Here is a 25857-nt window from a genome sequence, read left to right on the forward strand (position 1 = left end):
AGCTAGAATTTGAGCGGCACTAAGCGAACTTCAATCAGACACTTCATGAGTTTTATTATTCTTCCTAAAATAATGAATAATTAACATAATTTCTTTTTGTTTTTTTGGAAAACAACTTAGATTTGCCAGAAAAGTTGGAGACAAGGGGTGTTTCTCGCGATCCTCACTATAAAACGGCACTTAAATGGCACTGTTAAAAGACAATTCCGAAAACAGCTTTTCTTCGAAAAGTAGATGAACCAAAGAGATTCCGATGTGCATGAATTGGTAATAAAAAATTTTCCCGCACTTTGATTGGGTCCCCCAAGAGTGTTTAGTATCCAGAGGAGAAACTTAACTTCAGAACCTTGTCATCTGTTTCACGAATTTTAGGCGATCTTGCGTACATTAGAGAAATTTAAACTTATTTTTCCTACAATCCAACTTGTCAAACCCCTGCAGTGAAGCCAACAGACCCCATCTGGATGTTATAGGACCCACTGCGTGGTCAATCCAGACTTCACGCACTCGCCGACTCTCCTGCGACGCAGATCCCGAGCCAGCAGCAGCCCGATGCCGGCTTCACGCTTTTTCTCCTGCATTCAGACAGTGCGAATCGCCTTTACGGGTAACACGTCGGTTTGGCTGCGGTATACCGGCGAGATTACGTCGAGCCCAAGAAAGAACGGTATTTCGATCCATTCTCCACGAGATTGCAAGGCGGTTCTTGGTTCTTAATCATTTAGTAAAACTAGACCTTTTGTGCTGATTTCGGGCCCGTATTGGTTAGTTTTGTGTGAAGTGAGCCAGCCTCATGAGAAGGCAAAGAGGTTGAGGCTGCAGTAGCTTTAGGAGGTTGCGGCGGGAGCTTTATCGGTAAGATTATTTCGATCGAGTTACATTTCAAGCCAAATGTTGAATTTGAGATTTCCCAACCACATCCTGTTTTATTCGTTTTTATGCAAATTTCCAATGGTGTCAATAACATCACCAGGTTTCAAGGAAAGAGCGAGGTCGTTTCGGCCATAATGGACCGCGTTTCAGGTAGATCTTCACCAACAGGTGTATAAAACCTCTTGTTTGTATGTTTACAACTTTCCGAATGCCCTTTATTACCTGCCCTCAGAACTCCAGGAAGTAACAGCCGCGTGTCGTTTCAAACAGATAAAAAAGCAGCGGCGAGTTATCTTGTTTGTTGATTTTGAGTGCGTTCTTCGATGGTTTTGAAGACGATTTGGAATCGCTCGAGTAAAGTGAGAAATTCTTCACCCACTGCATCTGAAGGAGTTTTCAGAGTTCAGTTGGGACAAAGAAGTGAATGAGTCCGCGGATCAGTAACCTTACTGCCAATAAATCTAGTCGGTTTTGCAGTTTGATGAAGGAATTCAATTGGAACGATAATTCGTGCTAGAAACCTTGTTTTAATTAGCCAATGTTTAGCAACCTCTGCAACAAGAAAAGGTGGAAAAGCTTTAATTATTCATTAATCAAAAACCCAGATTTAAACAGATTATGTAACGGATGTGACTGAAGTAGCAGCCCAACAATTTTACGCAATTATCAGCAGTTTGTGTTCGTAACTAATGCTTTAGATTCGGTTTGTGTTTAAACCAACAAAGGCATTTTGTTGTTGTTTGCTGTGACTTATCGCTTATCTCTCCAATTTCAATTGAAGAGAAATTTGCATTACACAAAAGTAATAAATCAAGTTCGATTGGTAATTTGTACGTATCCATACTAAGCAGTTATTGGAGCGTTCACGCCGCTGTTTAGTAAGGGTAATAGTGCGGTGAGAGGAAATAGGCACAATACGGCATTAAAGCGTCAAGGTTTTTTTGTTCATTATTACACAAAACAAATATCAGATTTTGTCCTATTTTTTCCCAATTTCACCTTTTTAGTTATGAGTGGCTACTATTGAAATTATGGTTTCGTGGATTATCGTGCCGTAGATCGTTAAAGCTTGGTCAGCCACCAGATGTTTATATTTCTATTCAGCGTCGCATCAAAAATCGGTTTATTGCTCGAGGAATGATAAATATCTAACCCCGGTTTGCAGGCATATACATGGACTTCATTACAAATTAAAATTAGAGGCCCACAGATGAACACGTGGAGTACAAAAGATCTTTTATGAGTTACTTCCTATGCAGGGTATTTCTTAAACATACCGACAAACTTTCATGGGATGCAAAGCTCATTAAAACAAATATTTAGATCGAATAAAGGTAGGTCCGAAATGGTTTCGTTTTCAAGATACGGAGTGTTTAACTTCTTTTAAATTTTTTTTTTTAATTCTGGTTTGTAATAAGAATATGAAATTACGGACACACCTTGGCGGGATAAATGTGTATGCTTTGCTGTAGGCAGAATATTTATGTCTAAACCAGTGACGTCCGTAAGGTTATTCAATGCGATGTTTTTAAGAAAAAAAATTAGTAGCCCATAGACTTCTTTAATGCGAATACAGTTTTTTAATATTTCATCGATTCTTAATGAAAAAGGTCTTTTAGTGTTTTGTTGGTCAATTAGCCATTTTCAAGATAAAAAAATAATGTCTCTTTCCTGTGGCTACCAAAATCCATGTCGGTTTGCAAATACATTTTTTTTATAATCCTTTCGGAGAAATTAATTTAATGTCCTTTTTGTAGAGGTATTGGACATGTAAACGAACATTAGTTGTTTAATAAAACATGTCGGTAAATTAACGATTTTAAATGGAAGAAATTAAAAACTAATATGACAATAAACTTTACTATAATTTAGTGTTTTATGTAATTACAAACACATTAACGTAAAACAGATAAAAAACATATGATAATTGTCTTGTAAAAAATTTTCAAAATTTTAACTGTTCTCTTCAATGTATACTTGTCCCGAATCGTTTTTGAGACATTTCAAAAATATTAAAACGAAATAAGAAATTACACACTCTGTATCTTGGGAACGAAGCGATCTGAGACCTAACTTTATTCGATATAAATATTTGTTTTTATGAGTTCCCCACTCTCTAAAAATTTGTCAGCATGCTTCTGAAACACCCTGTATGTGCCTATCAATCGAGATCTTTGTGCTGTGTTACAATAAATTTAATCGCATATGTAATGCGTAAATAAAGCGCCATAAAAGCAAATAATGAGATAAGAATCGTTGATGTTAGTCATAACCTTCCGCGGCACTAATAAATTCATAATAATTAGGTCAAATCTGCCAAGATTTCTTCCATTTTCAAATTTTGATTCCCAAAAGAACTACCGTGCAGCTTCCAGAAAAGTAAAGCATTTTCAGATGTTCATGAAAATTTCTAAAAAGATCCAAAATCTGTACGAAATACATTAAAATTCAAGAAGTGGCAACACTCTCTTGAGAACCCAAGAACATGTAAAACATACAAACCTTTGAAACCATTTTTGAGTCAAGAATGTCGATGCTGAAAAGAGGTTTAGGAGACCGAAGAATCGTTGGAAAACGTGGTAAGTCTCCTCAAGATCGATATGATCAATCAAATATTTCATATCATTATTTTGTTCTAATCCACATTACGTCTTTGGCGCTTTACTCGTTAGACCAGTTCTTGACTAAAACCATAAAAATCGTCTTAATTAATTTGTTCATTTTAATAGTTTATTATAAGTTGCTATTTTACATTAAATATTACATATTTTGTAGTTTATTATAAGAGGCCTCTTTTATGTAGAACTGACCAGCCTAATCAGAAAACGTGTGTGTAGAGACACGACTGGTTGAGAAATAGAATGACTTTTCTTATTAAAATACAGGATTTTATGTCCTATAAACAAACATCATTATCAAAATCGGGAGCAATATATAGAGTACTTTCTGAGAAATTAAAAAATAACGATTTGAACAGAAAAATTTTAACACCCTGCAGTTACGCACTTGGACTTATAAAATTTTCATCATAAAATGACCTAAGGAATCACACCATGAAATATTAACACGACATTAAGAAACACCCTATATATCTTTTGTCTGCTAAATATGTTCTTTTAAATCTCTCATTTTTCAGTGTGTCTCTCCAATTTGAAAAAAAATTCGAGGCTCAACTCGTTTACTTATGTCATACTTCTGCTCCTGTTACTACTACTGCTGACTTCTTTGGCTCAATGTAAATGATTCTTCTGTGTTTTCACTCGTTCTTTTTGACCAAGTATTTAATCGCGTTGCTACATAAAGTATAGAACCCATTGGCAAGTGCCCCTATACAGTACTTTGCAATAATTACAGTGTACACTAAACAACCGGCAGCTGCAGCAGCTTTATGAACAACAGACCCGGCATTTAACAGGAAGTCTGGGTCGGATTTATAATGCAAATTTGTTACGGATCGCAGGCCTAAAGCCCATAATGTAAAGTAACGATTTTATCAATCACCCTATTATTTGTTTTACACGGCGGCCCAAGTTTTCCATACTCCCATTAGGGAAAAACCAGTCGGAAACTGAATCTTAGACCGATAAATCTAAAAGAAATCCCCATGAGGACGAAGTCTATAAGCAATTTCAGTTGCAGTAGACTCGATTCTGTATGAAAGAAATGGCAATTTTATTTTTGAATTTATAGGGGCTGAAGTGAAATTGAATTTTGTCGGATCAAACGAGTTCCACGTAAGTTTGTTTGGCTTCTGAAGCTTTATGAGGGCTTTGTTGGGTAAGTATACAAAGACATGATACACTTTGTAAGACGATAGTTGGCCATTTCCTTAGGGGATGCTTAAGTTCCTAGTTAAGCTTTCTCAGGCTATTTTAACTTTGCAACGAAAAGGATTTGTATACACTTCATTCTTCCCCTCGCTGATTTATTTCCTCCGTTTTGAAAGGTTCCACAATATTTCATTTTCTTAGGCCATTGACTTCATAAAGAGCGAGACATTACTTTGGAGCAAAAAGCAGGAGGAACGTTGTCCGACGTGATCTTGGCTTTGATTATTTCCAGGTTATTAATTTTGAGGCTTTCTGATTTATCGCGTTAATATACCCAATGATTTCCACCATGTTAATCATAGTGCTTATCTAACAGTATGCTCATTTAGAATCATTATTGCTCGTTCGAAACATTCGAGAGTAAATCAAGCAGAAGTTGATATGAACGTGCAGAAATCGGATAACCAGCGTGATTGTTGAGTGAAGGGCACGTAAAAATTTAACGAAAGTCCCCTTTACTTTAAGTGTTAATCTATTTGGGCAATTTTGGCGGCTCTCTTTACATCGAAGGGTAATCGGCGGCTGACAGGATATTTTTTTGTTTTTCACTTTTTTCAAGATACTCCGGAAGCCATTTAAACCCGTTTCTAAGGCGGATTTTTGAGTCCTTCACTACCCTATATAACATTTTTTTACGGGGGCGGAGGGTACAAATCTCTCGCGCTTTAAATTAAAGTCTCTCCGCCAGTGGTTTCGATTCAAAAATAGGACGATCCAAGCCAATAATTGCAATAAACATCCAAATTAAATAATTAATTTCAAGCCCCCATTCAATTACTAAATTACGACAACATTGTAATTTAATTATTATGCCTTTTCGACGATGAACAAATTTTTAATTAGAGAGATTTAATTGGTGTAATGCACTAAATGGTTCGGAAATACCTTTATTTATCTCTTTATCAATATAATATTATTAGATAATTTCGACAGCAGCACATAAAACACAACATGAAGTTAATGTATTGATTATTCAGTGGATGTAACCGGATTTGATCTATAACCAAACCTTTATTTTTCTGGTTATTTAGCCTAATTTTTGGCAACCTTAATATGTGGCACATTACGCCAAGCACCAAGCCGATCATAAATCTAAAGTACCTCCTTTCGCTTATTAAAAGTAATGTTAAACAAACAAGTTTCGGTTTCGTACTCGAATTATTTATTGTCTCATGGTTGTTATTCATTCGCACTTGGTGTGTCACCTTAGAACGTGTTTGCCAAACAAGCTCAGTTCATTCACAAGCAGATCGTTTTGACCTTTCAATTATCGCTGTTTTTATGAAAAATTTCTTTTCCTTTACGATAGATTTTCCTTCTTAGAAATCTAACTAATACATGGCTAAAGCCAGTTTTCTTTCTTTGTTCCTCAATTGATCTAAACCCATTACAATGTACTGTTATGTACAGAGGGCCTTCGGTTATATCAATTATAATCTTCAACTACCGACTGTAATGAATTTATTGGTTTAGCTTTAAATTACTAACATCTTGAGGTTCGTTAATATGAGTTAAGTGCATTGCTGGGCCCGATCTGTATGGTTGGGTGACTCAATTGAGTCAGACTTTTCAAGCCATTTAGCTACAATGTGCATCTGCCTAATATGGATACTATGTTATCTAATCTGTATTAAAATTTCACGTACAACCAGTTTAAAACATATTGATTCAGCTTCAGATTAATATCGCTCACGTTTCTTTCTTGTCAATGTTGAAATTTCATTTATCTCTCTACCAATATTTACTTGATATTATTGGTTTCGTGTAGTGGTAAACTGTATGGATCTTATTAGGGGTTATACAGGGTGTCCAGAAATAACGTCGACATATTTTGGGAGGTGATTTTAGAAATTGAAATAACCAAAGAATTAGTATAAATGTATCCCGAACATTGCTTCTTAAAATGGTTTGTTCGCAATATTTTTGAAAGGTTTTGGGGTCAAATTAGAAATTCGGTGTACTGTATTAAGTCGGATTGGTAAAACTTCATTTTTTGTGTTAATAATTTCTGATTTTAACTAGGGGTCGCACACACAGGGAGTGTCTTATATGAATGTTGCCCCAACTTTGTTCTTCATGACTATTCATAATTTTTTTAAATCAAATTGCTGTATCGCAAATATTTTTAAATAAAAAAGGTCCTCCCATTTCATCTCATTAGGATAGCCTGTTTTCCAGAAAAATGATTTTCATGAACCAATGCATAATTACATGGAAATCGAAATGTATCTTAATAAACATAGTTGGAATCCTCGTAACAGAAATATCATTTATTGGCCAGCAATAACGAGACTAATATTATTAAGGATATATCACTTAATCGTGAGAAATGTTGACAGTGTCATTCGTTTATCTTAATGTATCCTCTAATTCTTTTCTTCATAGATTTTGATGTCCATGTAGCGGGCATTTGTTTTAAAAAACCCCTTTTCTGAAAAACTCTCTATCTTAACGAAATGGAATAAGTAAAATTGAAAATTGTGGCGATTCAGTAATTTGAATTAAACATTTAGGAAAAAAAAATTAGAGTAACACTTACGTAATAGGACATGTGACGCCCCTGACTAAAATTCGCAGTTATTAGCACAAAAAAATTGTCTGCTCAACCTTATTACAGTATACCGAATTTCACAATTATAGTACAAATCGTTTCGAAAATATTTCAAAAAAACCATCTTCAGAGTTCCCCCTTTGAGGTTCTAACTCCTGTAAGAAGTAATTTTGGGGCATGTTGATGAACAGTTTTTTTTATTATTTTCATCCCTAGAATCACCTCTGGAAATATTTCAGTTTTATCTCCAGACATCCTGTATTCAAATAGTCGATGAGAATAGCTTGGAGTAATGTCACCATTTCATTTCTCTTTCCCATTTTCCAAAAAAAAACGCTGTAATGGACAATAAAGTTGATATACGAACAAATGTAGTGTTTTAAACGAGGGTTTTAATTTTAATGCGCTTTTAGGGCTCGCACACAAAATGCATGGTTACACTGTGTTATTGGACATCGTAAACTCGATTAAATTGATGTTTTAGTTAAAATTGAGCCAAATTAACTCAGTGAGAACATGCGTTTATTGTCAAATAATGAATAAAAATTTCAAATAATTTATTTTATGTTATACCAAGTTATGTCTCGAATGGATGCGTAGAGGGTGGGGGACACTGGATGGAAATCGATCTGATCCGTCTTGAAACTTTTACATATTTTAGTCGTGACAGCAACCACAAAAATTATTTTGTTTTAAATATAAAGGCATTTCTATCAGCACTTCGAAGGTCGACAATGGCTAGTTGCTGTCTACACCGGAGAAACCTCGATGAAAATATGTTGCAGAGGGTCCAAAGTTTTGTTCGAGCCTGGTTTGAGACGGGCAGTGACACTAGAAACTCGATTGGTCAATCGTAATCAGTGTTACATTGATGAGACAATTAAAGAAGCTAATTAGTTTGTTGTCGCTGGATCTGACTAAACGAATCCAGACATGTTTTCAACTTCAATGACTCGAAATTCTGAGTATTTTTGGTTCTTATGTATCCGTCTCGACATTCTGAAAGCTCAATGCAAGCTTTGAATTCCCACTTAATCGCGAAATTTAATTATAATTCAAAAGGAAACATAACATCCGCTAATTCGCTCAGTACATTAATAACTTTCACCAAATCAAATATACATAATATCTCATATATTAGGAATGTATACCATTTTTCATGTTCAGTTTCATTATCAACACTTCAGTTGATCGAATGATCCGGCTGAAAGTCAACAAATTAAGTAACCATCATTCTTATTACTAAGAAAACGTGACTTATCCCACTTCTGGTATAATAAGAGTTGTTAATAAGCTTCGCTGGAACAATTTAAGAGTTATGTAGAGGTTTAATTATAGGGGAAATTTAAAGTCTTGCAATTATCCGGAATCATTTATTTCTCAGTGTGTGTATATGCTTCACTTAAATTTCTATATTTTTCAGTGCCTTTCAGGGGCAAATTATAATCAAATTGCGCTCTAAATACCTCAGTAATAATAATTAATCGTAACATTTAAAAACCATTTAACGGTAGTTATCGAACGAACTACATGTTTACTTACTTAAATCGAAAGTGAGTCATTTCATAAGCCAACAATGCCATAAAGTCTAAATTTTGCTGGTGTCTGTCCCTGACAGACCCTTTCACCCTCGTCATCCCTCGGGAAGAATTCATTTGTTTCTTCCATGTCACATCCCCTCAACTATTACTCATTCAGGCGACAAGCCAGGGAAAGAGTTTTATGAATTTCATGAACAGATAAAAATGCATGAAATTCTTTCTCACCACAAACTCACAGAAATACGCGTTTATTGCATGCAAATGTAAGATGCACCGCACCCTTTCAGGTTCGATCTTTGCACACCTCCTCGATGATTATACAGATAACGTGGCTGGAAACCGGCTACCGAAGAATGGTATTCAATGGGAGCAAAAAACAATAAGTTCAACCAGATCGAAGGTCATAAAGCTGATATTTAAGCAAGTCGTTAGACTGGTTGAATAGACTCTCCTTATTTAGACTTCCAACGTTGAACATTGCATGGGTTCTTGGTAATGGCTTGAGGCCTTCTTACATAACCTTAATGAAGAAAAACTTGATACTTAAAGAAAAAAGCGAGATCAATCATGAGAGATCGTGGGGAATCCACATCGACCTAGAAATATACGGGGCTATGTTAACAAACCAAGCAACAACATGGTAAATTTTAACTGTGACAATGTGAAACACTTATTTTTAACGCGGTTCTAAAAATATCATATACTTGGTGTCCTCGTTCCTTAATGTTGAAGTTGTGGGATGCATACTGGTTTATTGGGGTCTTAACTTCAGTGAGGAAGTTCTAATGTTGTCAGGAATGGGGGCCAACAATCTTTATCTCCCGGTGTCAGCAAGGGTCGAAATACTGGGTGATTTTAGATAAATGGGACAAGGGAATACGTTGAAATCGTTTGACTGGTTGTACTTGGGCACAAAGAAGACTCCGAGAAAATGCAATTTTCTTTTCAAATTCACCACTTGCGGATGAATCAAGCTTCACAAATCACAGTCAAATGAATCGCCATAATATGCATTATTAGTTGATTGAGAGTCCTCGTTGCTTGCATGAAATTGAAAGACAGGTGAATATTTGGTGTGGTATTTTAGGTAGATATCTATCTGATTGGGTCATACTTTATTAATGGAAACCTCAATGCAGACAAATATGCGAATTTTTTACTAGATAATTTGCCACACCTTGTTAAAAAAGTTAAGTTAGAACGAAGATTAACGATGCGGGTTCTGCATGATAGCCGCACTGCTCATTATGCCAGAAACATCAGAGAAGTCTCAAATTAACATTTTCCACAAAGGTGGTTTGAACGTGGTAGTGCAGTTAACTGGCCAGCCCGAACGCCAGATTTGATTTCACAAAGTTTTTTTGGTGGAATCATTTGAAACACATCGTTTATGATCGACTGCCGACTATTGCCAAAGACATGAAAATTCGAATCAGAAATACTTATTGAAATATCACACCTAAATGCCAGAAAATGCCACAGAATAATTTCAAAACACAATTGCTGAGTGCCTTCAACTGCAGGGGCACCATTTCGAACATTTGTTGAACTGATTTCTTTTTTATAATAAAGTAAAATTTACCACGTAATAAATAAAATTGGTCAAATCCCTTAATAAAGCGTAATATAGCATTTCTTTTGTATATTGTATTATTATAAATTTTATCACTTTCAGCAAAAAACATTTCAGTTAAAACATATTTACTGGCAACAAAAAACTGGAATTTCGAAAAAATATTGGATGTTTCATTTGCAAAAACAAAATTGACCCCAAAAGACAGATGTAGGTGACTTTAAAAAAAATACAACACAAAAAGTTGAACCATCAGAAGGAACAAAGACTTTATCCGAAAAATTTGTTTGTAGGTTTTCTTGATTTTAAGATATTTGCTTGCCCCATTTATCTTGAATCACCCAGTATGCCAATTATTGTTGGCTTTAATAGAGTTCCAATAGGTGCTGGGAAAGGTGGAGTGTTTACAGAGACGCCAAAAGAGTGGATTTAGAAAATAGATTTTTTTGAAAATTTTGGTGGCAACTTTTTCACGCCTTTTTCCTTTAATTTGATCAAAAAGATTTAATTTCTCACATAGAATGTTCAGAGAGCATTCTTTCTATAATTAGTAAATTTTCCTTTGAGGCCTGTTACCTCCTAAACTATTAGAGATACCTAAAGAAAACAACTGTAATCTTCACCATAAATTATTATGATTCAAAAATATTAAAAATATGTTTTCTTTGTAAATAAAACAGATTTTGGGTGGTAAGAAAACGAAGAAGCACACTTTCTGCAGTTTTTGATTAATTTTCCTGTTGAGACTCTGAATTCTGAACAGTGGTTAATATAATTATTGGGACTAAATATCGCTAATTTTCCTTTAAATCAAAGTTCATAAATGTTCGTTAATACACAGGGTTTTTCATCCAGAAAAAAATCGTTTAAACGTGAAAGAATGTCGACGACAACATTTTTTTTTAGTTCGATAAAAATTGTTTTTTCTCCGAAACGGTCGACTTTTGCAATAACGAACAAGAATATATTTTTTTTAGTCTAAGATAAAGGTTATCTAAAAAAGAAATTTTCGTGTCTAATGAAATGGAGTTCAAAAAAAATATTATTTTTATAATAAAACTGATCCGCTGCTAGCAAAATAAACAAGTCAAATGTATTGAAATAGTATAATTTTAAGGAACCCCATCTAACCTGATTATACTAAAAAATTATTTAATTACATTAAGTACTTGAAAAATTCCCTGTAAATTATAGTAGAAAAGCATTAGAAGTAAACAGGGAAGTCTGTTTAAAAAAAATTAGTCAATTTTCCTGTAGTGTCTTTATCTCCAAAACTATTAGAGACAGATATAAACAAAAATTATTAGAAACCGCCTTAGTCAGATGTCTATTACATGAAGAGAGGTAGATCCTTGGAATTGTCAGCTCTTCAGCAGAAAATACACAACTCAACTTCAAAGATTTCTCCTAAAGCATATTTCTACGCAATCTGGGATCCTTTTAGTGCTTAATTAGTACCCGACCTTTTTACAATACACCATTATACAAGACGCGTATCATTAAGTTCAACTTTATTTGAAATGTACACTTTGTCGTTAATGATTAACAATAGCTTCCATAACAGGCTTATCTCGAGAACCAGGTTCCTTGTCCTCGTAGCTGAATATTCAAATTGCATGCGGTTTCGCCGAACAACAAAGCTAAAAGCGATAATAAAGTATTGATAAATTAATGGCATTAACCTCCTTTCATGTTGTAATAATGCAAATATTTAATTGTATAAACTACTGCTTCTGTTTGTTTGGTTATTTGGCTGCATATACAAAAATATTTGTTTGAATTTTCTGCGAAGCTCTGCCTTTTAGTCATTTGATTTCTCTTAAACCCACAAGCGGATATTAAACAGTCATTCCTCTGAAAGACCGTCCGTAAACCCACATAATTCACAGGGAAGAATGGGAATTTTATGTTATTGATTATTACAGAGATTCTATTTCCACCCTCTTTTCTAATGCCAAACACCAAGTTGCATTATCCCTTCACTCACATAGCCGGGGTCCCCCTCCCCCCGCATTATTCATTCGGTAGGAATTCGCAGTGTGTGGGTTGATGCAAAACGAAAGAATGACGTCATGCGGCGCAGGAATTTTCTCTTTGAATTGTATTAAGAAGGGGAATTTTTTTTATTAATCCTCAATGGAATTTTCAATTAAATCCTCAATTTAGTTGTGCTTCAAGAGATCGCTGAACTCACTGCACCTGCCCATCCTTCTCTTTTATCTCAAAACCACTTTGTTTCGAAATATTTGCCTACATAAAATTGTTTTTATATATCTAGGCCTACGTAATAGCCCACATCAGGATTCCTGAGCCCACAAAACGAAAACTTAAAAATAATGATATAAGTTGAGTTCATTATCTGGTAATAAGGGTAAAAATGATATTACCAGTAAACACGCACAGGCATTTTAATATATTCAGACAATGAATGAATGGTGAAAGTTAATTATTACGACCTTAACTGAATTAGTCGTTTCCTAATATTCTCACAGATAATTATTAGCAAGTTGGATATCTTGAGTCGGATCAGGAAGGAAATTTACTGACCCAAAATAGGGTTACGAAACTTCAAGAGTGCAAGTCGAACAGGCTTAGCTTTAAGGCAATTGCCCCACGTCAGCCCGAGCTATCACGGTTCAAAATTTTCGATTTGGGTTTTATTTGTCCAGTGGACTTTTATGGGCCCTATATTGGACATGGATACTTCAGGTCTAGTCGGGCAGCTTCGAAAAGACACTTTGTTCTAATTGTCATTTTTTACATTAAAAAAATCGCAAAAATTAAAGACCCAAATGATCCAGTATCCTAAATAGATTTTTAACTAGCCCCTACATGACTTAACAGATCTTTGCCACAACTGCTGATTGATATGGTATATTGCCATGTGTGTGCAAACCAGATGTTCGCAAAATGATGTAATGTAAATTATGTTCCAAGCTCAAATAATTCGTTCTAAACATGTTTTTTTTTCGTACTTGCGAGACCTAGAAAAATCATGGTGTTTAGTAGACAGCGTGGGACTATCATTTTAACAGATTCGGAAAATCTTCAAAAACTGATTTATCCAAAAATCGGCCAGCTACCTACTGAAAACCTCACCCAAGAGTTAATATTCTCATAAATAGCAGGACAAGATAATTCAACAGTGTGTACCATGTAGTGAAAGTCCCATTATTCAACACTACCACGGCCATGTACGGTCAAGTCCGAGACGAAAAACCTAAATCTTGTTTCGCATAATGTCGGTTAACGGTACCTACATCCCAGTACTATTTCAAGCCTCATGACGTAATATTATGAGCTTCTTCGATTTAAAACCAGAAAGGGAGAGAAGTTTAAAAAGTACATTTTAATTTGTTCGGCTTTAGCAGTGAGTCATTGCCTGTGGGACATTATCGAGATAGAGGCATTTTCCCCCTCTTTGCCTATAAGCCTGCTAATGATGAAAATTGGAGCTTTATGCGACAGCACCCCAACTTATAGATAAAAGCAAGGAGCGTTTTCAATGGAAACCCGTTTCCCTCATATCCGTTGCATAAATGCTTTCTTAAGATCGAAATCTATTTTGTGTAGATCAAAAGGAACCAGTTCAGAGGAAATTGGAATACAATTTAATCATGGGGTTTTGTTGAGAGCAAAGAGGTCAAAATACATATCATATAAAAGGCAGATTATGCAGGAAACCGCTGGTGATAAGAGGGAATTTATTAAGAGCCCAGAATGTTTTTCATTTGGACCTGTTGGGGTCTATTGTGATATGGAAGAAGACGGAATGTGGCACTAGTACAAGTTCCTGCAAAAACCATAATTAGAGTACGAATGAAAGGCACATTACTTTTTGCTCGTTTCAATTAATCCGGAAGTGCAGAATGGAAATGATGAAAAATATCCAGAAGACATTGATTTAAATAAAGTGTGGTTTAAAACTACGCACAATACTTCAGGAGATTTTCTACACATTAGTTATAAGATAAAATTTTAAATACTTTTTTTCTAAATCTTTTCTTAAAAAAGTTATTTTAACTTGAATATAGGACTAGTACAGTGGTTTTTTGATCCTTATTAATATACGGGAAGTCGCAAAGAGTTAAAATAAAGTAAATAGCCACATACGGTCGAACTCGATTATAAGAAACGAAAATTATCGAAGCGACCAAAAATTTTATTCATTATAGCCGGGTATTCGTTATATCCGATTTTAGTTAATATTGGCAATACATACTCTCTGTTTGCCTTGCCTGATAGTAACTGCGTTCCCTTGAAGGGCGGTTGATTAGGGGGTGTGAACTAAACCAAGAGATATGAACATTAATTTAATAGAAGGCTAAATGGGAATCGACCGATTTGTAGGTTACTCAAGCCTTAACTTCCAATACTAATTAAACACAGCAAATGCAGTCCAAAATCGTGCAAAATCAACTGCGATTCAATACGTGAGGATTCCCCGGTGTCGAGACCATCCCGACAACAATATACCCTAAAAATAGCCTAATAAATTCTTCAGGATGGTGTTTTTAATAGATATTAGTTCGTTATAATCGATCAGACCTGCAAATTCTTCATTCGTTATAACCCATGTTCGCTATAACCGAGTTTTAATATGATACTGGACATAATCTTACATAAGTTAAAAGCATTGTCATAAAGCGGGACAACGGTCCTCCAAAACTGGAAGTACCTCATTGTGCAAATGGTTTCTTACCTGTGTCTTTATGATTTCCCAATCTGTTTTGATGAAAGTTCAACTTGCACCAGACATTTTACTGAAGCTTCATGTTGAAGGTAACGTTGTCTTATTAAATAAGAACTTTGTGCTTCAAGAATAGTATTTTTCCCATCTTCCTCACAACACTAATCGAAAATGTAACAACAGACTCAGTTATCGCTATTTCTTGGGCTTTCTAACCTCTTCCACAGCATAGAATGGGGCGATCATCCACTACCTTAAAGTAATTTAATTTCTTTCTTAAGGCTTACTTGCATTGTTTAGAATGATATTAAGGAATGTGGATTCCAACATAGCATATAATAAAAAGTAAATACTCGAGTTAGATTTCATACTTTTAAGTTGTAAATAACGTAGTATTAACGAACTTTTAACTAACGTCAAATCAAATTAAATATTTTGAGGTTATGATCGGACGAACGAAAGAGCCATCTAAGAGAAGGACCACAATAGCGCATACTGTCTCTCTCTGTATGTTACACATATTCTATCCTTGTCTAGCAATCATTGGGACGTTTTGCAGCTCTCTCTTACTTACGGTAACATATTGGCCCATTTTCTTTAGAGCTATCGCTTTATTAAAGAGCTCATCCCCTTTAACGACCGCTAAACACTTTGCAGTGGAATGTCTGGAATGTTGACATTACGTAATATTTGAAAGCGCCATGTGTTTTCCGTTTAACTGTACTCACCTTGAATTGACCTTCGCGATAGATTGTGGGAGGAACGCGGGGATTTCAATGTTAAGAAACTTTTTCAGCCGAATTTGGGTTTTAGCCGAATTTTGTTTAACTGTTTAACTTAAAATAAAAATAAATCTAAAGAAAAAAAATAAATAAAAGCTGCTAAAAATGTCTTCCTACTCTACTCTTTGCCTCATAGTCTAACAAACTCACGACTATTCCAGGAGTATTACGAATAATAATTAAAAAAAAAATTATTAATGTTCCCAGTTGCTTTAAATAGTCGATAACTGAGTCAGATAATTATTTTTTCCTTACTTCCTTTACATTCTTAATTTGATTCGATAGATATTTTTGGCAAATTCTAAAAAAAGAGTGAAAGGTATGAAAATACAGTTGATCTCGATTATAAAGAACACGAGGGAACCAGAGATTTTGTTCGCTATTGCCGGGTCTTTGTTAGATTCGGTTCTAATTAATACATACATACAGTAATTGTCATAAGTATTAACTAACTTTAAATATCCCTATAAATCTTCGCTCTTCGTTATACTTTTAGAGTTATTTGAATACTACTGCTACTTAAAGATGTATACTCTTAAAATATAGGTTAAAGTTAGATATAAGAGAATCGTATATAGTGATAAAAAAAGGAAAATTTAAATGCGAACAAAAATATGGAGACCCATAAATTTTATTTAAATGGCGAGTAAAACATAACATTTAGTTCCAGTTTTATTTAATATTTGGTGGCATACCCGTTTCCCTTAATAACTGCATGACATCTTTAGTTTATAGAATCAATAAGTTTTCTACAAACTTCTACAGGAATTAATTTCCATTCTCCTTCTAAAACTTCGAACAAATGTTTGAGATTATGTATTTTTTTCTTTTCGAATTTATTTTCCGAGGTGTTCCCAAAGATGTTCAATCTTAAGCTTAGTTAAGATTTATACCAGGTAAAAGGAAAAAAAGACACAAAGAACACTTCTATTCTATATCTACTTAAATATGTAATACTGATGTAGCATATTATATTAGTAATACATATAAGCATACTATTTATTTTGCACTTGGTTTTGAATTTAAAAAAATGTATTTCAATATAGCCATATAATTTGTCCAAAATCGGCTGTTAGCAAATCTTTAGCAATTTTGGTATATTCTTATAGATCAACAGTATTATGCCTTTTAATCTATTCTGACAATGGAGCGTCTGTTTCGTCACCTTGATCTACGAGTTCTTCTTGCTTTCCAAAATCTAAAATCGCTCAAAATCGACTACTATTTAATAAAGCATGGGGATTCCTTTACGTTGAAGTCCTCTCAACAAAAAAAATAATTAAAAGTAACCTAATAAATCACTCAAGATTGTCTTTTTACTAGATATAAGTACGTTATAACCAGTCGGACTTACAACTTCTTTTTCAAAAAGGGTGCGCTAAAACCATTCGTTCTTTATAAATGTGGTCGTTATATCTAAATAAGAATAACACGTAACTAAATAGACGCTTTGTACATTCCTGAGATTTAGTTTGTTAAAAGCGACTGTTCTTTATAACTCAGGTTCTCTGTAACCAATTTTTGCAATATTTCTACAAATCACAATTTTTAAATAATTAGTGACGTAATACTCTGGGCTTGTATACATATTTATTTTTTAATAGAAATGTGTGTAACATAAAATTTTGACACAAAAAATCGTGTTCTATAAAAAGCAGTATAGTTTTTACAGTAAAAATCCACTCTTTCTCAAACACGCTTAATCTTATATGAATGTGTAGAATACAACCCTGACGACGCAGCCCGCACTTTTGAATCACCCTGCGATACCAATAAACAAACGTGATAGGTAATGAAAATAATTGTAAGAGAAAAAGAAATTGAAAGGCGAAAATACGATTTTTAGGAGTAATAAAGATTTAAAACACCTGCTATCTACGTTGAATAGATGCAATGAAAAACACTCTGATATTTTGTTGAACATAAGTGCAACCTATGTGGACTTGGAGAGGTTTTGCAGATGTTACAAATAAAACTTGAAAAACGTGAGTTACGAGGTCAGTCCCAGAAGTACCTCACCTGATATATATATAGATGACGATTTGTTGTTAAATATTAAAAGATTTTATTTTAAAAAGTTTATGTCTAAAGTTCATTTGTGTTTGTTTCGGAGTCGTTATTGTGAAAGCTTTTACAGATATTTTGAACATGGAAAAAATTGATCATCGATACGTGATTTAATCCTTTCATTTGAAAGGTCTTTGTCCATCGCATTTTGACTTGAACAATTGGATATGAGAAAGCTGTGCACAAAATGGGTGCCGCGACTACTCACAATTGAACATAAACACCGCCATGAGGATATTTCAAGGGAGGGTTTGGCAATGTTTCGCAGCAACAAAGCCGAGTTTTTACGTCGATTCATAATCAAAAATTAAATATGGCTCCATCATGTTATATCTCAGACGAAAGAGCAGTCAAAACAATGAACTCTAAGGGAAGATTTAGTCCCAAAGAAGACGAAACCCGTTCCATCTGCAGAAAAGGCGATGGCACCAGTTTTTGCAACGTTCATGAGATAACTTTCAGTGACCATCCCCCTAAAGGAACAAGTCTTGTTTCATCAAGACACTACACCAGTCCACACTCCCGTCATCAACATGATCAAAATCAATCATATCAGTTCTGAACTTTTGTCTCACCCACTTATTTGCCAGATTTAGCCCCCTCAGATTATTTCTTATTTTTAAACTTGAAACAATGACTCGGTGGAAGGAGATTTGCTAATAATAAAGAGGTAGAGTCCTGAGAGATTAAGATGTCTATTTTGAAACATTCGAAGCTTCTTACTGTAAACAGGATGTAGAAGGGAAAAGTGTGTCATGCTCAAAGGAGATTTTGTTGAAAAATAAAGGAATCTTTCCTGAAATTTTTTTCTTTAAGTGTTAGGTCAGGTATTTCCGGTACCATCTTTGTGCATCATATATTTCTTAAATCTGTCTGTTTTGCATAATATGTAATATAATAAGTCTTTTCCGGTTTGATTTAATAACAAGACCTTTTACCTTCTCCACTTTGCGCTAAAAACTCTTAAATTTTGATTTTTCTGAGGTTGCTTATAAGATGCGAGGTTTACCCTGCATTTTATCGATTGAAATTTTCAATCGCCTCTACCCTACTCAAATTACTATAAATGAAATCCGACACTCTTCTTGCAGATGTTCAATCTTGAGCTACATAACCACCTAACCGCGAACTTTGTTATGTTATTAAAAAGTGCATTCTTTCGAAGAACAACGTTTGGCTTTTCGCTGTGAGATTAAAACATAACGGCTTATCCAAGCCTATGAAACAGTATACGAGCTGTACTTGTAAGAACCATAATCGTATCCTTAATACTTAGGCATCATTAAACGTGGAACAAAAATGAATGTGCAGAGCTTGGCAATTACTTTCGAAGGCCATAGTCGGTTGTTTGTTCAAGTATTGAAAGTGGTTTGCTTGTAAACAAAAAAATTGTTATGAGTGCTATTAAGATATTCTCTTGCAGTAGTGCTAGATAGCGGTGGAGAAATTCCTGTAAAATTTTCATAACAATTTTAATAGTTTTAGATTAAAATTCCGCAAGCAGAAACTGTATTTCTGCGAAGAAATCCTCTTTCCATATTTCCCGAGGAAATCGTGGCGTTTACACCGCTATTACCACTTTATTTCACTTGCATTTTTTACATTTGTTAATTACGTGCACTCATTCTTTCCTGGGTTTCATTTAGAACGATTTAAACCATTCCATAGTGAAAACAATGTATTGAAAGGTCACTAACATTTACAACTCTCGAAAGTTCGCGACCCCTCGCCTCTTACGTGGAATACCACAACCATTTCACCGTCTGCGCGCAACTAAGTCCCATAATGGTATGCGCTTTACACTGCGATGGTTGTAAAATACCCTTACATGCATTAACAAAGTTTTCATCGCATCAAAACCAATAAATCTCTTGGACCCTTTCAAATCGAAATTCGGTTAATCCTATCCGGTTTAAATCCCCCTTAGGGGGCATATCTAGGGTTCGGTGGCGCCACTCTTTTTCTGGAGAATTCAGGACGCATCTTGTACTACTTCCAGCGGATAAGTCAGTTTTCCAGAGATAAATTTGTATGGTCTTAATTTAATCTGCAAAGCAACAGGGTCTGAGGCTCTGAATGAGGGGTGGATTTTAATTGACTTTCTCCATTACATCTCAAATTCAACATTAAAATTTGTGAACTGAGGTGTAAGTTGTGTGTTTCCCTACAGCTCGAAAATGCCTGGAAAAACGTAATAAAAGTCAGCTAGGAATGATGTTACCAGAAGCCCTACCAAGACTGGACAATGACCTTCGTAGCCCTAACAACAACACCCATCAGCTACCACGGACCAGGGCTAGTTTGTGCCTGTCTCCCACGACCACGGACTGTGCGTTTGTCATCGACAACAAGAGGAGGAGTTGGTGTGGGACGCCCTCAAGTGCTGGACCTACGCCGCCCTTTTTGAGAAGATATGGGGAGTTGGGGCATTTTAAGCCGCGGTAAGGAGAGGGATGACGTTAATCGGCTGTTTTTACAATTTTCTTTTAAAAAAATGTCGGTATTGGAAAATTCCTCTTGTTGCTGAAACGGGCACATTAGTCTCACCGGAAAAAAATATCTATGCTTTCTAATTGTCTTTATTTTGGTGGCACTGCTGATCGCCTTCGAGATTTTTCTGTCATCACATAGTGTGAGCAACAATAATTGAATCATGCCGCTCTGCAACGAATTGAAATGAAATGAATGAAAATTCGGCTTGAATACTTTTTTTCATGAATTCTCAAGGTCAAGAAGTAAAATGTTTAATGAGCTAGATTCTAGTGGCATACTTAGCATATTTTCGACCTTCTGCAAAAGATTCGTCTACTTTCATTAAAAAAAAAATTAATTTGTAGGGAAATATATTTTTATTTAATGCTCTTGCAAATTAAATACAAATTGAAATTAATCAAATAAATCTAGATCAAGTTGGTTTTTCGTTGTTTACAACCACAAATTATAATTACCATTTATAATAAATGCTGGCCACTCAGCTGGAGACACATCCTGACACGTCCCATGTTTTGAAAGACTATAATCAACATGACAGGGCTTATTGCCTTAACGGCTTCACTAATGGCTCTCGCAATTCCTCCAAAGAATGTAAAAGATTTTTCCGCACAGTATTCTTTAACCATCCAAACAAAAAATAGTCCAGAGGCGTCAAATCCGGAGATCTTGCAGTCATGCATTTTTAATCTCCATCAAATTGCTTTAGAAATGATTTAGACACCCAATCAAATATGAGTAAATAACGATGCGCACGCACCTGATTAATGACTGTTTTTCGGTAATGGATGAAAGAGGTTTTGATCATCTTTCATCGATAAATCCACCATTTCGACGAAGCAGACACTTCAATCATTGTTACTCGCACTGTATTGTCTATTCTAAATTACAAACTACGTTGTGCACCGATGAATTCAATAACATAAATTTTTTTGGACAAAAAGCATCATTGTAATATCAAGATCAAGGTATGAATCCTGATTAAGATAAGGCCATTTTTTGAAACTTTCACATTTACATTACGCTGAAGAGGACTATTTTTTAAACAAGAAGTTTACTTTCAACTAATGTTTTACAAGAGATTTCGCTTCTTTCCATATTTTAAAGGATATCAATGTTTCTAAGATATTGGAAATTTAAATTGATTATTTAAAATTTTAATTATCCATAATTATCAAGTATTTCAACACCGGTTGTTGTTTCGTAAGCATTAACGGTACAAGCTTGAAGCACCTGCACTTAATAAGCCCTAAAAGGTCGTAGATTTGCTATTAAACAGGAGAAATCCTGTCTCTCAACTTAATGCCACAACGACAGAGGTGAACGTTTTGTTCGGCTGTAGATGCCAAGGTGTGGTTGCTCATTGAATTCCGCAATTGTATTGTGTGCAGAATACAAAAAGTTGAGATTCTATACACAAACTTTCTATAATTTACAGGGCGTCCTTTTTAAAGCTCTAATTGAAGATTACTTAAAGACGATATGTTGTATGAAAAAAAAATTCAAATACAAGTCGTTCGGTAAAGAGGGAAACATGTAATTAAGATATTGACTTTCAGATAGAATGTAACGTTAAGGTCATTTCAAGGGCATTTTTTTTTCGAATGGTAACCCCGTTTTTTTTACAGATCCTTGTAAATTTTCAAAAAATGAATATTTTTAATTTCAATAATTTTTTTATTAAACCCTTTGTCTAATAAAAAAATTATTCAAATGAAAGATGTCAATTTTTAAAAGGTATACAAGGATCTCTAAAAAAAATACAAGGATTCCAGATGAAAAGAAGCTGCCCTTGAAATCACCTTAAAATGACGTTTTGGCTAAAAATCACTATCTTCATGTCATGTCTCCCTCTTTACTGGACAATTTTTATTTGAAACTATTTTTCATACAATGTATCGTTTTTGAGTAATATTCAATCACAGCTTTAAATGGGACATCCTGTATACTCAGTTTCATATGTAATGCATCACCCAGTAATAATAATATTAAGTCATAATTTTGGAAAAATTATGCGTCACAACAGAGTATCAAATAGTCAGAGTTTCTGTAAAAAAAACAACATTAATTAATTAAAAAGTTAATAATGTACAACATCGTCTCGTCTAACAATGTAAGCATGTACTCGTCGCGACATGTTTTCCAAGAAATGATCAATATCCTTGTGGGCTATTTCCTTTCGTGCTATGTCAACGTGGTGTCGTAGGTCATCGAAACCGTTTGGGGGTCTCAGAATAATGCAAAGCCACATACTGGGAACATTACTCAAAGATGCCTGGAACAAGCACAATTGAAAATGCTGCCTTGGCCTGCACGGTCACCAGACCCATCACCTATCGAACATCTTTGGGACACAATGAGTCGCCGTTTTTTTTTACCGAAGCCTCCAAACAATTTGGATGACCTACAACACTACCTTGAGGTAACATGAAGTAACATGCTCCAAAACTATATTGATCATTTGTTGCAAAACGTGCCGCAAAGTGTACAATCACACGTTGCCGTACGAGACGATATCACTTCGTATCAACTTTTTAATTTATAAATGGTGTTTCCTATTTTACCGATGCTCTGCTCTGAAGCATTATTTTAACAAAATTACAAGAATTAATTATTATTATTACTGAGTGGCGCGTTTCATATGAAAGTGAGAGTACATCCAATTAAACTGGCATCTGCATTGAATTCTATAGAACGTATTGGGTGACGACTTCAAAGCAGGACATCTGCTTCCAGTTCATGGTCTGTTTCCAAATCAGTACAATTTCAACGTCAAGTGTGTTAAAGTCAAAAGTGTCTCCCTTTGGTTGTAAATGGCTTGTATCCATGTTGAGGATGTGCAGAAATAGGATGGAGGGGGGATAGAGAGGATACAGTCGCGTAGGATAGGATTTGAATCAATAATGCTAGAATTTGAGGCGATTTGTAAAAAGTTTTGATCGTTTAAATTTTTCATGGGTGCCCAGGTACTTTCAAGAGCAATTTTAACTCGTTGAAACCCATCACCATAAAATTCGGCCCTATTAGGCCACTCTAGATTTGAAACATAATAAATGGAATAATAACCTAATCTAATCTAATAGTGAGGAGCGGAAAAGTGCATTACTTTTTATCGCTCTAGCTTATTACTCTAATAACCAGCTTTAGAGATACACAATGTGCCACTTATTTTTGTGGCGTCTTGTCGCTTTGCAGTGCCATAACCATCTTTGGCTTTCCTTTAAAGGCCTTTAATAACAATGAAATACTGGTTTGTTTTGATGAAATTGTCTCAAGATCTCATCTGGGCTGGTTTCGGTAAGATCGAGATTCGTGTTATTATTTATTCGCAAGCTTGATTGGCTCTCGTTTGATTGCTATGCAGGAAAAAACCCGGTACGCTGTGTTTAAAACTTTCACAATTTAAACAGAGATAAAATCACAAATGTGTGACGTTTTACCAACTGTTCCCTCATTCCCTGTTCGACAGGACATGAATGCGATTTCGAACACGGAAGTTTTATGCCAGAGTTAACGTAACAGGTGCAGGAGATAATGCATGATAATACACCCTATGCCGCATTGTTGCCCAAGGGAATATTATTACTGAGTTGTAATGAAAGCGTCATTTCGAGCCCAATGTTGTAAAGATTTCGGGAGTTTTGAAGCGAGCGGGCGAAGATGGGGAACGAAATTCCCATCCACAGTGGCTTCGATAAAATTCAAATTGTTCGAGTCCGAATGTTGCGAATTGTAGAGACGAATATGAGGTATCAAACACTACGTTCTACGAGGATTTGATGAAAAGTTTCCGGCCTCACAACGGCTTAAGCATGATTTCCTTTACCTCCCGCCTGTCAGGCCCATATCGATAAATACGTTATTTTTGTTATTGCAAATGCGTTTGAAGTAAAATTAAATAAATAAGAGTAACGTGCCTTTCTGTGATGTGCACAGTGCTTTGAAATGAACAATTTACGACTATTATATTTAGACAAATTAGGAAAAATTATAAAAAAAAGTTTCAACTATTTAAATTTTATTTAGGCACTTTTTTTAATAGATACTATGGTAACATATCGCTTTAACCCAAGAAAAATTATTGGTTCCTTCTTTGAAAAAATGACTTCTTTGATATTCTGATACGTGATAGCTTTCCGGACCGTGGAGTGAATCAGGGTGCTGGCTGCGGTAAAATAAAGCAAAAAAAGCAGTTTTCAAATATAATAAATAATATAATGAAACTTAACTTAGCTATAGCCAAACCCAACATATGTATTTTAATTGTTTTTCAATTATGTTATTGTATTATACGGTCATAAATGTATAATTACGCCTTGTAAATTGTATATAACTAATAAAATAATGAATATATATTTTTTTGTTAATTATGTAAAAATGCTATTCTAGAAACAATACATAAATGTAACAAAAATTATTATTTATTTACATTCCAGTTTAAGAAATAATGCAATAAATACGAACAATAAAGCAAGATCTGGCCGTCGCAGAAAATGAAATTAATGAGATGTGCGATCACTTTTAAAGGATTTACTTCGGAACCCAAAACAGGTGCTCAAAAATTTGCTATAGAAATTGAAAATGATACTGAAAAGACTTAGTTCTGAAACAGTAAGAAGAATACTACGACAAAATAACTATCATGGAGGAACACCAAGAAAAATGCCACTAATATCTGCAGTAAATTGATAAAAAATATTAATTTTATTAATAATCACTTAAACAAAGGCTCTAAGGTTTGCAAAACCGTATTATTTACCAATGAAAGTAAATTTAATATTTTTGGATGATATGGAAAAGTATGAAGAAAGGTGAATGAAGAACTGAAACCTCAAAATTTAGTATCAACTGTTAAACATGGAGAAGGTGACGCCATGGTTTGGGATTTAATGTCAGCTGCTAGGGTTGGAAAATTGATTTTTATTAATGGTACCACGAACCATCTACAATATTTCAAAATATTGTAAGATAATTTGATTCCATCAGTTAATAAACTGTTACTTGGCGATCGTTGAATATTCCAACAAGCCAATGATCCCAAGCATACAGCTCCGGTTGTTCTTGAATGGATCTCATATAATATACCTAAACAATTGCACACACTTCCTCAGCCGATTTGAACCCTATAGAACACCTATGGGGCAAATTAGAAAGAAATAATGGAAAATTAAAAATAACTAACAAAGAAATATTAAAAAACGCTTTACAAACTTCGGGAGTAGAAATACCCTCTGACGTCACAGAAAATTTAGTTCCATTATACCAAGACGTCTTCATGCAGTGCTCGCCTCAAACGGAGGGCCAACCAAATATTTATTATAAATAAATATTAAGTCCAAAGTAATAGATAAATTACATCTAAAAGTGTATGTAGACTTTTGTGACTAACTGTTTGTTTGTTTTTATTCGGTTAAGCACGGTTTGATTAGGTTAGTTAGTTAGGTTGTGGTGCATTCAGTC

At 34.7% G+C, this 25857-nt stretch overlaps 1 protein-coding gene and 1 long non-coding RNA gene across 2 annotated transcripts in view; one reads left to right on the top strand and one right to left on the bottom strand.

Annotated features, from left to right (window-relative positions):
* Positions 1-25857, top strand: part of spri (sprint) — a 90423-nt gene that overhangs the window by 48001 nt on the left and 16565 nt on the right. The window lies entirely within an intron of this gene.
* LOC136345644 (uncharacterized) lies at positions 11867-15467 on the bottom strand. The gene is made up of 2 exons (XR_010733181.1): positions 15071-15467; positions 11867-12008 (listed from the first exon to the last, which is right to left on the bottom strand). It is a non-coding gene; the product is annotated as an uncharacterized lncRNA (long non-coding RNA).

This window comes from Euwallacea fornicatus, chromosome 20, assembly GCF_040115645.1.
Source record: "Euwallacea fornicatus isolate EFF26 chromosome 20, ASM4011564v1, whole genome shotgun sequence".
NCBI lineage: Eukaryota > Metazoa > Arthropoda > Insecta > Coleoptera > Curculionidae > Euwallacea > Euwallacea fornicatus.